Raw genomic sequence first — 16407 nt, forward strand, 5'->3', positions numbered from 1 at the left:
CTAGCCAAAAACTTCGAAATGGCCATGCAAATGAAGTTTACTAATGAAGCGCTGAAATACATATTCAGCTCCTCATTAGCATGAGGGCGGCCACGGCACTTCAAAATTGACGCGGCTCGCCGCCGCACGGCTCGTCCAGACGGGGCTCCTTTTCGAAAGGACCCTGGCTGCTTCGAAGTCCCCTTATTCCCATCTGCTCATAGGAATAAGGGGACTTCGAAGTAGCCAGGGTCCTTTCGGAAAGGAGCCCCATCTGGACGAGCTGCACAGCAGCGAGCCGCGTCAATTTCGAAGTGCTGCGGCCGCCTGCATGCTAATGAGGCGCTGAATATGTATTTCAGCGCTTTATTAGTAAACTTCGAAATGTCCATTTGCATGGCCATTTTGAAGTTTTTGGCTAGTGTAGACATAGCCAATGAGTGGTATAGAGGCAATTGTCACAGATTTACCATTCCTGACCCATTGGTCCTCTTCACCCTCAAAACCACCCACACAGCGGTTTGCAGGGAGCCACTGTGAGGCCCAATTCCATTTTGCACAGGGCTTAGGGCATGGATCAGCAACCAAAATAGCAGGAAGAGCCATTTCTTCCAATTCAGTAAAAAACTCAATAATTCAAGGGCCACAATGCATGTGAATACAAGATGGTCCCTAATAAATAACATCAGACCATACTTTTTGTAAACTAAGAACAGCACTCACAATGATATGTAACGCAACACATGATTACTGCACGATGTTCACAAACCCTTTACGTATTCTAGTTACCCACACATTGCATGTGTGTTTGTACCACTGTCTTCCTGACTTTCACTCCTGAGCCTTCCCCCTATCTCTCTGGAGTAGCACAGTAGGGGAAGTTAATAGAAGTTTCAAGATCATATATAATTTACCATTTAGATATGAGTTGTTCGCTTTTGGACTTCCAGATGTTCACTGTTTATTGAAAGTAAGCAGAAGGGGTTTTTGGTTTTGTTTTTTTTACTTTGCAATGTTGGGAGCCACAAAGAAGTCCTTACAAAGCCTCATGTGGCTCTGGAACTGCAAGTTGCAGACTCCTGGGTTAGGGATTTCCACTACAAAGCTTTGGTGCCTTTTCTCTTTCCACACAAGAACTAGAGAAGTTTCACATTAGTCAGGGCCTTGTGTACCATGAAGAGGGGGGCAGGGTTTATTCTGTTGATTAAAAAACAATCAGAGAATAATGGCCTCCCAGAGCAACACAAACATTGAAGTGAAAGCAAAATATGTAACCGAGAGAAATATGTAGTGGAATTGACTGTGGTGGTTCAAGCAGTAAACAACCTGCTCATTATGGACCAGTTCTTATTTTGCCTGAGCAATCACAACATCCCCTGAAGCTTCACACAGATGGTGCCAGTGACAGTTATTGTGTGCCTCTGAGAAGAAGTCCCTTAACTGAGCCCTAAGAGGGAGGAATAGAGGAATATAATGCTGCTAGCCTTTGTCTCCCCACATACAAAGCCTGCTGCTCCCAGGGAAAAGAGAACAGCTCTTGCTGCCTAAGATCTGAGAATCCTGCAAAGAGACACATTTGAAATGAAGAGAGATATTTATAGTATGTGGAAAAATTAGGCAGAAAATAGAAACTAATTGGGAGTGGTGGGATGAGTGAGGTACTCAAGCATCCCCAGCTACTAAAATGCCATAGCTACACTAGCCACCACCTTTCGGAAGGGGCATGCTAATGAGCCACTTCAACAGATGTTAATGAGGCACTGCCATGAATATGCAGCACGTCATTAGCATGATGCCAGCTGTGCGCGATTCGAAAGTGCCGCTTTTGGAACGCACACTGCCTGTGTAGCTGGGGGCCTTTCAAACCAGCCCCCTGATTTCGAAAGGCCCCTGGCTACCAAGGCAGAATGTGTTCCAAAAGCAGCACTTCTGAATCACGTGCAGCTGCCATTATGCTAATGAGGCACTGCATATTCATGGCAGCACCTCATTAGCAGCTGCCAAAGTGGCTCATTAGCATACCCCTTCTGAAAGGTGGAGGCTAGGGTAGCCATGGCTAAAGCGGCGTAGCAGCTCCACATCTAGATGAGAACTTTTGTTCATGGTTGAGTGGGTCAGATTGAATGTGTAGAGGCATTTTGGTGCCATTGAATCCTTGGCTAGTTAGTTTGAATCTGAGTTTAAAGGCCGTTAAGCACCTAATTTAGACATTCAGGCACCTAATGGGTTTTTCAAACGCCCTTTTGCTCCCTCATTGCATAATGTTGAGAAAACAAAGCCCACAATGGAACCTCAGGTGTTCAATTACCCACCAAAAAATCTCTAAAAATACTCACTTTGTTGAAGTGTGTTTGTCTGTGTGCACACGCACATGTGTGTTTTCTTAAAGTATGACTGCCAGTGATTGACTATTTCTGTGCCTTATTCCCCGTCATGTGGCAATCACATTTTGAAGGTATGCTCATTAAAGCTAGGAAAGCACTCCTTCCACTGTCTGAGTCAAAGTCAATGGGACATATCAGGCCCTTAATGACCACCCTAAGGCAGGAGTGAAGTTTTGATATGAGTTTTAGATTCAGCAGAGCCTGAGGGAAATAATGCTTTGTGTGCTTTTCCAGTGCACCGGCACCACTTTGAAAGCGTTATCCTTTTTTAATATTGGGAAATGGATTCCTCTAGGAAATAAGAAAAATGTCCTCGCCAACCTCCTAGATGGGTTGGGGTAAGATTTCATGAGGCGGGAAGCAGGTTTGTTTTGCACTGGTCTTCAATTCCACCTAGTGGACAAATGGATTAAGTCTTGCTATTTTTGGTTTCTTTTTTTTTTGTTAAATACACTTTGTGAACTGTAGAGGTGGGCCCTCCCCTCCTGACCTTTTAAGTCTATTTTATTTCGAGAGGATTCCAAATGATTTCTTCCACACAGTTAAAAACAACTGCAATGGAAAGCCAGTCAAGTTACAAAATTTTAAAAGGGACACATGGCAAAAATACAGCACATTTTTGCAGTTCACGAAATATATAGAGAGCAGAGCTACATCATTTCTCTTACAAGAAAGGGGGGAGAGCTGAAAAAAATTGCCTTGTGACCTGACTGCCAACAGTGTGATTGAAGATGACGAATCATCCACATTCATTTGGTCTTGAGTTATGCTTAAACATGCTTACATTTTTTCTCTTTACAGTCAAACAATTTGCAACTTTTATTTCTGCCCTCTTGTAGAGCTTCATCTTGTTCTTTGTTTTTCTTATGGCAACAAAGATATTTATACATTGTGGCTCCCACATAAATTGTGCTGTCAGTTGTTACTAGGCCAATAATGATCTGACCTTGATTATTTGAATGGTAACTGGAGTGGAAAATGTGTGGATGTATCAGAAGTCAGGATTTAATCAGTCAGATGGCAACCCTTGTGAAGGTATTCTTTTGAGAGTTATGTAGCACAATGAACACACTGTGTTACAGCTTCTGCAGATGGTGAAATATGATAACTTTGTTTATTTTCCATACTTTGCCTGAATTGCCTCTTGTCATCTTGTGCTTTGAGTGCTAAAATGGCTGTAGTTATGCATGGGATAAATTTCTATAACGGCTCAATATATTCTTGCTTTCTCAGGGTTGGTCTACACTACAGAGTTAAGTAGCGTCTTATAAGCCTTAGACATATAAACCTTTTATTGCCCTAGCTTTCTAAGTGTAACCCTTCTGCCCAAAGGAATTGGCAGCAACCAGGGCCGGGTTCAACATCTAGGGGTTCCTTTTCATCCATCTCACACAGAACCAGCTCAAGCCCCTACCCAGTAGCCTGGGAACATCACACACCCTTGGGTGCCTCAAAGAGGCAATACTTCCCCACTTGCAAGCACAGAGTCTGACTGTAGAAAAGGACTTTTAATAAAAGAGGCAGAAAAGTCAATTAGCATAAGCTTGGGAAAATTATCACACCCAGAGTTCATAACCAGTTCTCAAGTGCATTGAGCAATGTCCCTGGCGTCTCAGGCTCAGCAGTCCAATATGGTAAACAGCCAATCCACACACCCAGCTTCCTCCACACCCCTAATTCAAATGCCCCACTTACAACTTGGTCCAGTCCATGTGAGCAGTGACACCTCACACTGATGCATTCCCTCATGGAACCCAAGACAATACCACCTTTGCACGAGTTCAGTGTTCTGCCTGCTCCTACCATCCTCTGGTCGCACCATCCGTCCACTGCTCCTCCTACCGGCCGGCCATCTCGCTGTCCATGTGCTGCTCCTCCTGCCATCCACCCACCTGCCAGTGTGGGTCTGGCCTAAGGCAAAACCCTGTGATTTCAGCTCTTGATGGCCTCAGCTGATATTCTGTGATTTCAGCTCTTGGCATCCACCAAAGTGGAGTCTCATAAAAACACTAGTATCCAGCTCTATCTTTTAACAGGTGGAGAGGGCTAGTCAAACCAGACTTATAGCTATATGGCCAAGGCTTAGGCAGGGCCAAGGTACTCAGCTATCTGGTTCAACCCATATCCCACCCCATTTACTTTACAATGCTTTAAACCAGGGAGCCCTGTATAATCCATGCCTTATGCAGTTATATCAACTGCCCTGTCTCCCCACAATGACTTGGAGCATTGGTTAGATTTCACAATTCTTATTTTGAGTATTAACATAAATTGTGATTTTACAACAATGTGTTTACAATAGACAAAATCTTATTGCTTCCTTGCTACCCATCGGTCTTTGTTTGCAAGGTATCACATATGCACACCTTTGCGTTCTCATGCAAATGATCTCTGGGAGACACATTCCTCCCAGCCTTCTGCAGCATTGAGTTCCTGCTAGCACATTCCTTACATAAGTGTCTACACTACCATTGCTCCTACTGATGTAAGTCACCCATGACATGGACCTAACAACTCCACTTCCCTGGGAAGCCAAGCACTTAGTGTAGCTTGTGTAGACACTGGGTTACTAATATCACCGTGCCTTGGGCTGTCAACCCTGGGGCAGTCAGATTCTAGCTGTGAGCCCTACGGCTGGGGGAGGAGGGAGCATTGTCTGTCAGGGTCCCACAACGTCCCACACAGCTAAGTTGGTGGAAGTGCCCCTGGTGAGGCCTTACACCACTGAATTAGGGGGCACAGTGTGGACATGAACTACTGCAGTAATTACTTCAGTGACTGTACACCCACCTAACTTAGATCAACTTAATTTTGTATTGGAGATAGGCCTTTAGTCTCCAACCTTGCAAAGTGCTAAAGCATAACTTTGAGCTGAGTTGGTGCTGTGTGGCAGATACATTTATGAATGTGCTTACCTGCTTTGCAGGATTGGGGTTCAAGACAGCAACACATTATTGAGAAATTACAAGAACCTATCACATGGCTAACCTAAATTATTGCTCACAGGACAAGAGGCAAATGTCATCAGCAAAATGTGGGAACACACTTATGCATGTGTGCAAGAGCTCTGCAGAATCAGAACCTAAGCTTTTTGTAATGCCCTCGACTAGTTTTTTTACATAAAAGGGAACTTTCCAGTGTTCTTGGGGTACAGATGTGACTGTTCTTCATCTGTGTAAGTGCAATTTGTACCCTTTTACTGTACCAAGATGATGAAATGTGGTATCTTCTCCTCTCAGTAGATGTTTAGTGTTGACATCCCTTGCTGCAATTGGATTTTAATGTATTAATTTTGGCCTTTGTTTAGTCCAGTAAGGGAAAAAGTTGTTGACTTTCTCACTTTTGAAATTCAGACAAAACCAGCCACTTTGTTTCTGCATTTCAAGGTATTGTCAGTTGTTATTCTGTCTCCTTATTATGTATTTCTTTATTGGTATTGGTATTTGTTCTAACCTAATTATATCAATAGGGTGAATCACTATGGCTTTTGTCACATAACAAAACCACAGAGATTTAGTTCTTGATTCTGTCATAAGCATTGTATTATGACTCTCCACAAAGTATGCAATTTAATGAGATTCAGGAGCTGACAGCAACCCTTCCTTTTATATCTTCAGATCTGCCTATTCACAAAGTCTTCAACAGAGGGGATTATTTTCCCCCTCTTTACTAAAAGAATATTGGTACAAAGAGCAACAGTGATTCCTTTAGGGAGGAAATAGCCTGACTAATATCAGACGGGTAGCCGTGTTAGTCTGTATCTGCAGAAACAGTGAGAAGTCCTATTGCAACTTATAGACTAATACATATTTTGGAGCATAAGCTTTTGGGGGAAAACATGCATCTGGCAAAGTGGGTCTTTGTCCATGAAATCTTATGCTCCAAAAAAATGTGTTAATCTATAAGAAGGCCACAGGACTTTTCATTGTTATAACCTGGTTGTGATTCTTTCCTGTGTCTGTGACAGGATGTCTAGCTGCAATGACCTGGGTGCTGAAGTGGCTGCAATGCTGAGAAGATGGTGGGTTGGCAGAGTTCTGGGGATGGGTGACTGTACAAGGCAGATCTAGGATAAAGATGAATCCAATCAAAGTAGACTAGAGAACCAGAAGGGTGTAGTGATTTCAGCAGTTGTGTGGTCCCTTGTATAGAGCACCTTTGTTGTTGCTTATAAGAAGCACGTGATATTTTTAGGGGAAAGGCAATAAGCCATGTTTATTGAGAATACAAAGCAAAAAGCATATGGATTCACAAACTCACACCAGTCCTGCCAATGTTGCTGTAATTACCAGTCTGTTGTTCACATAAACCTAGTGGTCGGTGAGGCTGAATGCAAGGGACACCTGTTGCTCCAGATCCTTGCAGGATAAAACCAAAAGGTTCACAGCAAGACACCCTATCTTTTATAGGAATCCTTTTTTAAGCAAGTCTGTGAATTTTGTAGCATCATGTTGTAAACAGTCACTGTGCAACATCTGTTTATCCGGACAGTGTTTTCATTGTTGTTTAACATCAGTCTGCTGACAACTTTTCTTGGTGTTGTCCCACCAGGTTTCAATGATATTTGTTCTCTTCACACATTGGAAGTGCTTGCTTCTAACTTCATAGTCATTAATCTGCTTGTTCCCAGTGATCAAATACAATGGGCATAGTTGATAGTTGCTTGGTGCTCTTGAGACTCTGGTGGCTCATCTGACCATCTGGATGCAGTGCTGGCTTTTAAACTAATCTCTTTTCAAACGCTCACATTCTTCACCCACACAAACAAGAATTACGTAGTTGCATCATATTAGCAAGGATTATATAACTGCTTTTGTAAAAGTAGATCTAGTACAAAATATTCTAAGATTCAAGTAACTGCTACTATTACAAATGTTTCCATAATACAAAAGAGATTTTTAGTCTTAAATTAAAGGGTAAAAAGGTGACCATAGTGAGTTATGAGGTCCCTTCTGGTACGTTCCTGCCTTGACATCAGTAACAGACAGACAGCCTTGCCTGAGGCATCTTTACCAATGGCACCAAGCCCTTCCTTCCTGCACTCAGAAAGGGTGAAACTGACAGGGTACATTGAGACACTTTGCACTACATAAGGCTACATTTTAGATTCATGGTTATATCTTACTTACACTACATTAACAGGAAAGGGTGTTAGTACCTTATGTACACAAGGGAGAAGCTTCCTTATCCCGTGGCAGCTGTTCCATTAGAAGTAAGGAAAATTTGTGTCAGAGCATGGGCATGCTGAAGTTGTCAGTCTGGACTCAGTTTCCCTTAAGTAAAAAGAAACAAAGACAAAGCGGGTGACCTCAACTGTGTAGTTTGTGCAAAGAAATCATGATGGTAGATGCCCTGGGTAACCCTCCAGATGCGCTGTTTAATGACATCACAGCAAACTTAGAGCATGGACACACTGCAGGACTTGTGGGCAGAGGTTGTGTTGTGGTGCTGGGGGAGTGAGGAAAGAGAGGAGAAGTACTCAAAAAGGGAGTGTGATCCGGGGCCACCTGCCAAAGAGGAAGGCACAAGCTCAGTCTCCTCCCAGGAGGAGCTAGCTATGGGCATGGGCCAGAATGAAAGACACGCCGAGGAGGAAGTCTGAAGGCTCAGCAGGACGGTGGAGTGAAAGCTGTGTGAAAGGGTCCAATGCTGTGGACCCTGTCCTACTTCCTGCCCTGTTTGAAAAGTGAGGATTAAAGGTGTATATGGTGAGAAGAAACAGACTATGTTTGTCTGTGAATAAGAAATGACAAAAACAGGCAAGGCAGCACTGCTCAGAGAGTAGCTGAAGTAATATTTGTGACAGAGTCTGGCTGTCTTTGTTCCTTTTTTCTGCTGCACCATATGGATTTGTCAGCGTTGGTGTTGGGAGAAAACAGACTATACGTATAAGGCAGAAAGGAGACAAAGACAAAAACTATTATGAAATAATGGGGAACAGTAGCATACAACTGAAACCTGATGGGATGATTTTTAAGTTACTTTATCACAGCACACTTAAAACTTATGCTCAGGAGACATCTAGAGACCAAAATGTAGACATGTGTCCCACTGGACTAGATGCTGTTCATAGACAATAAGAGAACAGGTAACTGGACTTAATGAGCTGCCTTATGAAGAAAAAAATATCAAGGAAATGAAGACAAAGCAGACAACTGGTTCTATATTTGGCTTCTCCAATTAAGAAAATTCTGATAATGACCAAGTTCTATGCCTGCAACCACTTGCTCACATGCTCATTTTTAGGCCTATCTCCCATTTAATACTCTTGGTTAAGTAACGGAACAAATATTAGGAGCCAATCCTCTAAACACCACACTTTCAATGCCCAAACTCCTATGTATTTCTATGGGAACAGGCTGAGGATCAGAGAGGAGAGTGTATTTTTTTAGCAGTTTTGCTAACAATAAGCAAAATTGGCTTATAAAATAGATCATGCTAAACAAAGTTGTGACTGCCTTTTTAACAGCGTTATAAGATGAGAGGATAAGAGAAAAGTGTTTGGCTTTATGAGATATTTGAAATAGGATCCCACAAAAATGGTTCGTTGAAAACTAATTCAACTTGACTTAGAATAATAGAATCAGAGACTCCTAGGGCTGGAAAGGACCCCAGGAGGTCCCCAAGTCCAGCCCCTGGCCTAAAGCAGGGTCAACTCTATCTAAATCATCCCAGCCAAGACTTTGTCAGCCAGGACTTAAAAACCTCTAGGGATGGAGATTCCACCACGTCTCTAGGTAATGCATTCCAGTGCTTCTCCACTCTCCTTGTGAAACACTTTTTATCCAACCTATACTTCCCACTCTGTAACTTGAGACCATTGCTCCTTCTTCTGCCAACCGTTACTACTGAGAACAGCCTCTCTCCATTCTTTTTAGTGCCCCTCTTCAGGAAGTTGAAGGCTGATATCAAATCACCCCTCAGGCTACATCTACACTATGAAATAAAGTCGAATTTTTTGAAGTCAACTTTTTACCATTAGAGTTTATAAAGTCGAAGTTGAGCGTTGGCATCTGCTCACAAAGTCAGCTTAGTGTGCCCCCACTAAGTCACCAAAGTTATACTGTTGCAGCAATACCTTGTGTGCACCTATCCCATGGTTCCTTCAGCCCTGTTGCATTCTGGGTTTTTTTGCCAGTGCGTTATGGAAAAATATGCCCCACAAGTTGTTGTGCGTGTATAATGTCATCTTCCCAGATTGCATTGCCCTTGTTCCCTCCTGCCATTGAAAACGAATGGCCATTTTTCAGAAGCCTCTTTTCCCGATGAGAGAAATTGTCGTCTGCATTACAGAAAGAGGCAGCAAAAGAGTTTTTCAAATAGACTTTTAATTGACATTAAATACAAGTGAAGAGAGAGAGAGGCCGAAAGAGGCAGGTTTGAAAGAGAAAGAGAGAGAGAGACCGAGAGAGAGAAATTTGAAAGCTATCACCACACAGAAGTGAAGAACGGCCTTTTTTCAGACGTCTCTCTCCCCGCTGAAAATATACCAAACGGGAATAGTCCAAAAGGGGTCTATGTGACTAGGGAAAGACTTAATATTATTCTAAAGGAAAGACGATACAGTGACTTGAGAAGAAAGTGTATGGAGTCCCCAAGGGCATTGGTGTCTAGTGGTTAGCATGACTCAAAAGAGAAGGAAAGACAGAGAGAGGGCATTAGTTTCTTGTGGCTAGCTTCTCTTCCCACACAGAAAATACACCAAACAGGATCCATGTGAGCGGTGAGACTTTATATTATTTGCAAGGAAAGAAGATGCAATGGAAAAGTGGTAGTGTAGTGCTAGTGTATCTGGCTGAAGGAGCCTGCTTTGAAATAGAGAGAGAGACAGAGAAAGAGAGAGAGAAATTTGTGAGTCATCACCACATAGAAGGGAAGAACACTCGAGGGAGGCCATTCCACTGACGTCCCCAACATGAGGTGAGGAGACCATTAGAAGTAGTAGTTGTGGACTCATTGTGAATCCTGAAGATTAAATAGAAGAGAAGAAAAGAATCCCAGAGGGAGCTGGTGTCTAGTGGCTGCTGGAAGGAGCCATTACCCCATCAGAAGTAGTAGTGGCTTGAGAAGAGAAGGAGAAGTAAAGGGAGTGTTAGAAGATAGACAAGCTGAGGAAAGACTGAAGGGAGTCCCTTGCCTCTTCTTGGTAAGGAAGCCCTAGGCCTAGCAACTACCTGTGTGTGAGAGGAAGGGAGAGAGAGTGAGCCCACAAGCTCCATTCTGTCATAGGAAATCCCACCCCCGAGCCACACAACCTGGGAAGGGAGAGTTCTCCATATTTCCCCAAGTCACATTCTGCTTCCATCCCAATGAGGGTGAGCGCTCTCAAGCAGTGAAGTCCCATGCAGGACAAGACATGGCACTGTCCACAGGCATGGTCCACACTGCCCAGCTGTCATGTGGTGTAGGAAAGAGGGCTAGCCCGCCAGCCGCATGGTGCCTTGTGGGGCTGGGGGCAGCCCTGCAACATGTGAGCTGCAGAAAACAAGTTTCTTGGCCTCTCCTGCTAAACTGTGTGCCTGGAAGAAACCTTCACCCCAGGCAAGGCAGGACATGCTGCTGTCTGGAATCCTGATTTGCACTGCCCGGACTTCATGTGGTGTGGTAGGGTGGGGGCTAGCCATGTGGTAATGGGGAGGGAACTAGCCTGCCAGCTTCATGGCACCTTGGTGGAGGGGTGCCCCATACAAATTTGCAGTGCAGAAAACAAGTGGACCAACCAGTTGATATGGTTCAGTCAGCTGAGTGCTCCCAGAACTCATTGGTAACAAGATTATTGTTCTTCTTTAAAAAGCAAGCTCCATTTCTTTATATGAAAACCTCCCCGAGCCACATGTACTCTGTATGTCCCCCAGTCACGTTCTGCTGCTGTCCCAGTGATTCTGGAGCCAGGCTGTATGACTGGTTGTATGCCTCCAGCAGGGTGCTCCCCGAACTGCCCGAAGGAGGCGAAGTGCATTTGAGCTGTGTCTAAATGATAGCATGCTTTTGAAAGGTTAAAAATTAAATAGCATTCGAAGTGTAGCCCTTCCAAAGGGCGCGGCTACCCACAAAAAACAAATCCAACTCGCGATCTGCTCTTTTGAAAGACTGCCCTGCTCTTTCGAAAGGGAGTGTCCACACAGCTCCAGGCGCTCTTTTGAAAGAGTGGAGCAGGACACCACATGCATGGGGTGGCATGGTGGACAAGACCTTCTGGGGGCTGCAGCCAGCTGCTTCCTTAAAGGGCCCCTCCCCAACACCCTTGCCCTGCACACGCCGAGGACTGCTGAGCTGCCACAAGCCAAGCAGAGCCAGTGCAGGAATCAGAAGGCGAGCGCGCAGCCCAGGGGAGCCCCAGCCGCTGCTTCTGGCATTGGATGTTGCTATCCTGGACATGGTGCTATCCATGCTGTGCACAGTTGTTGCAGCTGCCCCCCACCTCCTCAGGTGGGTGAGCTGCCCAACTGGGGCCGTGGAGTTCCCCCAGACTGGATCCCACTGGCGCCACATGCCCCAGCGCCTCTGGAGCCACCCCAGCAGGAGCGGCTGGTCTTGGGGGAGTGGGATGATGGCCAATGGCTGCAGAACTTCTGTATGAGCAGGCAGACCTTCCTGGAGCTCTGCCACTGGCTTGCCTCTGTACTCAGACACCAGGACACCTCCATGTGGCCCACCCTCTCCCTCAAAAAGAAGGTCACTACAGCCATATGGAAGCTGGCCACCCTGGATAGCTATTGCTCCACTGGGCACCAGTTCGAGGTGGGCAAGGCCACCGTCGGGGCTGTCCTCAAGGAGGTCAGCCATGCTTGGGCACATGCCCACCACAGGGAGGGGAGAGAGGGCTCCAGGGCAAAGGAGACCTTGGCGGAGAGGGGGCAGGGGGTCGTGGGGCCGGAGGGGGCAGGGGAACCCTTGACTGGGAGAGGACAGGGCTCATGGGATGGGGGGCAGGGGGACCTTGGACATTGTGTGGGACAGGGCAAGGGGGCTGGGGGCTGGGATCTCCCTGCCACACCCTCACAACAGTGCATGTCCTCCATCCTGTGCAGGTCATCTGGGCACTGTGATGCTGCCCCCCAGGGTCATCCATATGGGGGATCTGGGTGCAGCTGTGGTGGGATTCACTGTACTCGGCTTCCTGAACTGCTTCGGACATCTATGCGGGTTGGGCACACCAGACACACAACGCATTTGGGCTTCTGCTGGTGCATGGAGGCTGGGACCTTCATTCCCCAGCGGGAGCTCCTGGTTGTGGACATCACCGTGCCACACTGCAGCTCTGGCTAATGTGGACGTCCACCTTGACCCTGCCCAGGAGCTGTACAACTCCTGGCTGAACCAGGGCCACACCGCGGTGGAGCAAGCCTTCGGGTGCCTAAAGGGGCAGTGGCAATGCCTCCTCTCGTGCCTTGAGGTTGGGGTACAGAACATCCCACAGATGGTGGGCCACATTCACTGCATGCTCCTGGAGGATGCTGGTTATGCCCTCCAGGTTGTCCAGGAGTCTGTTCCAGGCTGCCCTCTGCCAGGCCACATTGGCTTCCTCCAGCTGCAGGTGTTGTTCAGCCACTTTGGCCTGTCAGTGGCTTGCATGGTCATCCCCTGACTGCTTCCAAGGTCTCTGGCCACGGGCCTGCCGTGGTGCTGCTGGGTGGGGGGTGCCTGGGCCCTCTCCACTGCCTCTCTGGGTGCTGTCTGGAATGACGGAGGGCAAGTGACTCTCCTGGCCCTCGAATGGCACGGCTGTATGGAGACATGGACAGCATAGAGGTCCCACATCATGGCCCTGAGGGCTGTGCCCCTCAGGGTACCATCCCGCCACTTGGGGCAGCATCCCCTGTCCAAAGGCACAGTGGGGTATTGTGGGGTATTGTGAGTGCAGAGAGGTCCCCTGCCCATGTGGGGCAATCCCTGGGTGTGGTCTGGCCCCGCCTACCTCTTGCCACACATGTGGCTCATGGCGCTGTCCATGGGGGCAGGTGCTGAGTGTTGCTGGTGGCTGCCATGGTGTGCTTGGGGCCACAGATGGCTGGGATATGTCAGTGCCAGGATCACTGGCAGCTGTGTCGCCCCCTCCCCACATGCTGGGGTGTGCACCCTGCTGGGTACTTACCAGACAGTCCCTTGCTGAGGTCCAGTGATGCCCAGCTCCCAGTCACAGGGCTGGACGACTGGCAGGGCATGTTGATGACAAGGTCCCCCTTGTTACTCGACCACTCTGTGGAGGGGTACGACTCCATGGCCTGGCTCACTGATCCCAGCTCCTCCTGGGCCTCCACCTCTGGCTTCTCTGCTGAGGTGTGGAGGGCAATGGGAAAGGGGAGCTATCCTGGGGTCCCAGGATTGCCTGGATTTCCCTGTAATAGGGACAGGTTGTGGGACCTGCCCCTGAGTGGCCAGCCTCATCTTGGGCCCTGGTGTAGCCCTGCTGGAGTTCCTTCACCTTGCTCTGGACTTGGTCTGGAGCCTGCTCAGGGTGTCTCTGGTGGCAAGGCAGTGGGTCAGGTGGCCAAAGGCTGCAGTATTACACCACTTTACCCACAACTCCCGGAGCACCTCCCCCTGCTTCCACAATCCCAGGAAGTCTCTGATCTCTGGCTTGGTCCAGGAGGGGCCCCCTTTTTTTTCCAGGCCCTGGCTCCTGTGAGCCCTGCGAGGGCTGTGATGGGGGGTCTTGGGGCTCCTACAACAGGTGGCTGCTGGCCCTTGTGGATCTTTTGATTTTGGGGGGTGGATGCGAGGGTGTGCTGAAAGCAGCTCATGGCTGTGCTGCTACCACACTCTCAGCTTCCTGCCATGGGGTTTCTGGGTCCATATAACTTTAATGGCGGCTGGATGCAGAGATCATGGAGCCCCGCTGCTGTGGGCCAAGGCGTCTCCATGCTCCCGCTGCATGGTGCCATGGAGGACTCCTCTCGCAAAACAATGGGCTGTGGAATGTCTGCACGTGTCTTCTTTCAAAAGGGGACGCTCTTCCTAGTGTGGAATTGGGGTAGGGATTTCGAATTCTGCACTGTGTTCCTTCAATTTCCTTTTGAAAGAACACATTTTGTGTGTAAACACTCCTCATGTTATTTTGAAAGAGATTGAGGAATTTTGAATGTACTTGCACATGTAGACCCAGCTTTGGTAACAAGGTTATTTTTAAAAGTTGCTGTTCTTTAAAATGGGAAACAATGTCCCAGCAGTCCCAGCAGTGACTGCTTAAAAATGAAATTGCCGCATGGTGGCTTGGTGTATGGGGGGTGGCCCCATAAAATGTGAAGCAAAGAAAACAAGTTTCTGAGCCTCTCCTGCTAAATCCTGTGTGCGGAAGAAGGCCTCTCAAGTGCTGAAACCCCATGCAGGACAGAGCATGCCACTGTCTGCAGACATGATGTGCATAGCCCAGCAGCCAAGTGGCTGTGTGGGGGAGTTTGATTTTCACCCAGCAATGCTGAGCATCCCTGGTGTTTACTCAGCACAGATTCATCCACCCACACAGAAATGAGATCCTGGCTCTCCTCATGGCTTGATGCTGGGGCTCTTTTGCGACCCTGAGAAATCATGGCTAGACTCGATTGCCGCGCTGGCCAGAAAGAAAATGAATTCAAATTGCCGGGCTTCCTGTTTCCTACTTCCACAACACCTGGAGAGCAGTGGAAGAGAAAGCAGACAGAATTGAAACATTCGGGGCATTGTGGAGACCAGTAACATTGATTTAAAGCAGCACTGTTTCCACACTAGCCCTAATTCGACCTTTTAAAATTGAACTTTGTATTATACTGCCTGGGAGGGGCAAGGGGAGAAAGTTGACCGTACCACCCCTTACAATTGACCTAAGGGTATTTGCAGTGAATACAGTTACATTGTAAAATTGAGCTAGGTGCCTTAAAATTGACTTTATGCTCTAGGGTCGGCATAGCTGCACTCTTCTCTTCTGCAAACTAAATAAGCCCAAATCCCTCAGCCTCTTCTCCTAGGTCACGTGCTCTAGCCCCCTAATAATTTTTGTTGCCCTCTACTGGACCCTCTCGAATGCATCCACATCCTTTCTATACTTGGGGGCAGATACCTGTAGACAGGAGAGCTCAGAAAACCACTGAAATACTGTGCTACAGAGCTGAGCCAAAGCAGAGATTACCTAAGTTTCCTGTGAACGAAGGATGCCAACATTAACAAAAGCACACAACTAGACCAAAGTGGACCACTCAGTGCCAGAAACCAAAACCTGCCTGCAAATACATTTTCCTCGCAACAGATTTCTGTTCCGAATGAGTGGAGTCTTCTCCACTAGCAACCAGACCTGTGCCATGTAAACGAACTAGACATGGTTACCCAACATAAAGGGCCTTGAAACTTTTATATAGCTGAAAATTAATATATGTAGCAAATTTCTAAAGCACACAGAGGTGCCAGTTCAGTCTTTAAATATGATAATTAATACATAGGCTCAGAGTAACAAATCTGATAATTCTATCTTTGTTCACATGGAAATTAGCATTCTGCCTGCAGTGGGAAGAAAATCCCCAAGGTGCCAGTTCTCAGAGCACAGCTCAGTTGATGTGAGCTCATGGGGCTCAGTCTGCAGGGCTTAAATTGCAGTGCAGATGTTCAGGCTTGATCTGGAGCCTGGGTTCTGGGCTATGAGAGGGTACAGTGTCTCAGAGTCTGGGTTCCAGCTTGAGCAGTGCAATTTTATAGTCTTGTGAGCATGTGTGTAACCCTGAGTCACTTGATCCAAGTCAGTCATAACTGTACAATAGGTTTTTAATTGTACTGTAGACACAGCCACAAAAATATTGGTAGTGAGCTAGGGGAAACCACATTATGGATTGAATTAAAATCAAAATCAGACTGACTGGTGAGAGCTCACCCTTCCATTAACGTAAGTGTAAACATAAGCTCTCATCTAACAGAAAAGGGGTGTGTGTGTATGTGAGAGCGAGCGAGCAAGCTCAGCTGAGACAAGAACAGAGAGGTATGCTTGTGTGCTGAGGATGGCCATTAAAAATATTTAAATTTGTGACTGAATTTAAGGGAAAATTGTGTGTCTCCAGCTCCATGATTTTATCTGCATTCT

The sequence above is a fragment of the Carettochelys insculpta genome, chromosome 2 (genome assembly GCF_033958435.1).
Source record: "Carettochelys insculpta isolate YL-2023 chromosome 2, ASM3395843v1, whole genome shotgun sequence".
NCBI lineage: Eukaryota > Metazoa > Chordata > Testudines > Carettochelyidae > Carettochelys > Carettochelys insculpta.